General features: G+C 41.8%; 1 long non-coding RNA gene across 1 annotated transcript in view; it reads left to right on the plus strand.

Annotated features, from left to right (window-relative positions):
* The first annotated feature begins 2,788 nt into the window (after positions 1–2,788).
* LOC118477398 overlaps positions 2,789–3,246 on the plus strand; it is a 93,639-nt gene continuing 93,181 nt past the window's right edge. Inside the window, exon 1 of the long non-coding RNA XR_004858346.1 lies at positions 2,789–3,056. This is a non-coding gene — a long non-coding RNA (uncharacterized LOC118477398). The remainder of the gene's footprint in view (positions 3,057–3,246) is intronic.

Raw genomic sequence — 3,246 nt, forward strand, 5'->3', positions numbered from 1 at the left:
CTCTCTCTCTCTCTCTGCTTGTTTTCTTTCTTTCATTCTTTCCCTCTTACTCTTTTTCTCTCTCCGTCTGTCTGTCTGTCTATCTGTCTGTCTATCTGTCTGTCTGTCTGTCTGTCTGTTTGTCTGTTTCTCTCTCTCTTTCTTTCTTTCTCTCTCTCTCCCTCTCCCCCCTCTCTCTCTTTCCCTGTGAGTATGCGTGTGCGTGCTTGTGCGTGCGTGCAAGTGTGCACGCTTGCGTGCATGCGTGTGTGTGTGCGTGTCTTTGTTTGTTTGTTTTTGAGGGGAGGTGTTGTGTGGGGGTTGTTTTTTTATTCTCTCTCTTAAACTGTAAAAGTAATTTCAAAAAAGAATATCAACCAAACTATGATTCTTTTCGTATTTCAAATAATAACAGTTGCAATATAATATATCAATAGCGCACGAACTTGAACACAAAGCTAAATGGATGAAAAGAGGAATACGTTAAGCCCTTAATACCTGCCAGCAGACACGAGATGAAGATTTATGATTCTTCTTATATGGCACTTCTATACGTCACTTTTCAAAGAAGTACAGGATTTATCGAGATGTAGCCACCATTATCTGCAAGCAGCAGAGTGCACTTTACGCCTGCGTCTGTAACACTCCCGAGTTTTAGAAATCACATCAGTTGAATGATTCCTCTAGAAGGGATTACTGGTTCCTGTGCTGGTTATTGGGATTGTTAATTCTTTCGCCAAAATCATTGTTTCAGCTCTTTTGTGAAAGTCTATTCGATTCATGATTGTCGTTGCTGTTGTTGTTGTTGTTGTTGTTGTTGTTGTTGTTGTTGTTGTTGTTGTTGTTGTAGTGGTGGTAGTGGTGGTGGTGGTTGTACTCGTTGATGTCAGGTTCCGATTTGGTATTCCGTGATGATGATGACGGTTACAAACAAACAAACGCATACACACACTCACACACACACATGCATACACACGCACACACACGCACACACACGCACACACACACAAACACACACGGGCACACACACAGAGCATCTATATATTATGACGTAGATGGTGTCGAGATTAAACCGGTTGATAACTAAACAGATATCATCAAAGTCCGGTTCTGTCGAAAATGAGTGCATGCCCAGCACTTTACCGCACTCACAGACCATGACAAGAAAACCGCTTTGTCATCGACGTGCACAACTCGCTCAACATGCTGCTTATTAATTCTTATGCTTTTCCAGTGCAGTAATCTCCCCCTGAACTCCTGTCTGAGGCTGTAAGCTTTATGACAGACGCCATGGAGGGGTATGCAGTTCCAGTTTGATTTGGCGTGATTTGTCTTCATTTTCTGTTGCGGATAAATGGTGTTTACGACCGCACGTGACGCTAATTCGCTTTTGACCGAGTCGATCATGCATTCTGATCCACGGCTGGATATGATCGAAATGTATTAAGCTACATCCGCACAGAGGCAGACAGTGATTAATTGTTTGCATTCTCTTCGGCGCCATCCTTCCCAACCCTTCCCATCCTTTCCTTGGCCCCTTCCTGCGAGTTGGTTGGACTGGTAGCTAGCTGGGTTAACGGATAGACAATGCTAACAGGTTGTACTTTTACGTTTACTTACTTTTTCACCCTTTGTAGTCGTTCAGCGTCGGGGAGGTGTGGTGTAATGCAGTTTTCTATGGTAGGCCAACTCTGCATCTTTTTCAATTCAGGTGAAGATTCTCAGGATTTAATTGACTCCCTCAATCCATCTTTTGCGGGGGTCTATCTCTTTACTTGATATAATAAGCTCTCGGGGCTGGCTGACAAGGTGAAATTCGTAGCAGGTGGCCAAATCATAAAATTAATCCTTGTTATTTTTCTCTCTGAAATGCACGCAGTTGCTCTTAATTTTCATTTCTCTGAATGTCTCTTCTTGTGATTTATAGGGTTTTGCGGAGTCATTTCATCTTGCAGGCAGTAATTTTGCTTTCCTGGTTTTAACTGAATTTGCAAGTTCGAAATTAGTAGCGTAATGTTATTATAAATATTGAAGTGATAAGCTGTGTTTTGATGAGATAGAAGAGGTTGCAGCTAATAGGAGACAGCGTTGGCTTTTATAGTTCATTTGTCTGTTTCTCTATCTTTGGACCCCTTTTCAATCAAAACTATCAGGTGGTCCAACTTCCAAATTAGTATTGCGTGAATATAACTTTACTGTATCGTTCTGGCATTCTCCTTTATCCTGCATAACAGTGTATGCGGTGTAATTGGCGCTGAGTTGTCGCACGCAGAAGACGTGAGTTCGAATCCTGAAGGGAGATCGCATATATCGAGTATCTCCTTCTCTCTGTTTAAACATTGTGTCCTTCTCACCCCATCTCGACCCTGATAGGCAGAATCGAAGCACATTGAAGCCTCCTTAATGATTTACATCGTGTCGATGGTAGTGTTAAATTATATCTACCACAGTCATGGTTTCATTCTTGCCTGGACCTTCATAAAGTAAACTATGTAAGGGGGGCTCTCGTGACCAAGAGGTTAAGGTGTGCGCCTCTCATTCAAAGGTCCCGGGTTCGAATCCCAGTAGCGACGGAAATTTTTTCTTCTCTAAAATTGTCTCCTTTCACCTCTTTTCCTGCTCTCAAGCAATGTTCTGTCGTCTGTTTTCGTCTCCACTTTCTGCCCCCACCCTCCTTTGTCCCTTTCCTCTAGGCTCCTGACTCTTTCTGCAGTCTTTCTACTGTTGCTCCTTAGTTCCTTTTAACTGCTGTCTTTCAACCATACCCCTAATCTTCTGGTAGGAAAGAAAACATACAGAGAAGAAATATTTCGTGTCAAGCAGTGTGTAGGTTAAACTTGCACTTCCAAAATATATGTTATTACTTTGCTTTGATACCGTGTTTTTCAGTGAAAACAACTCAAAATCTAGACCTAAATACAATTCTATTTTTTTTCTTTTCACAGAGCTCATTCGTGGACTGCTTGATTATTGATCAGGCTTGAGCGTCGATGTGACACCACAGTCTCTGACCACAGGGACTAGATCTACTTCACTGCTAGCATCGCCAACATCAGGACGGAGATTTGTCACGAAAGGTATGTAGACGTGTATGTAAATCCGAAGATATTACAAGGTAGATAGAAAGAACGATAGAATGTGTAATAGAAAGACAATAATATCTAATCTATAGTGCTTTGGATAATTTCAATAATATGAACAAACACAAATTACCAATTAGAGAAAGAGACGCAGTGGGGGAGACGGAGGGAAAGAGAGAGAGAGATA

The sequence above is a fragment of the Aplysia californica genome, unplaced genomic scaffold (assembly GCF_000002075.1).
Source record: "Aplysia californica isolate F4 #8 unplaced genomic scaffold, AplCal3.0 scaffold00083, whole genome shotgun sequence".
In the NCBI taxonomy this organism is placed as follows: Eukaryota; Metazoa; Mollusca; class Gastropoda; order Aplysiida; family Aplysiidae; genus Aplysia; species Aplysia californica.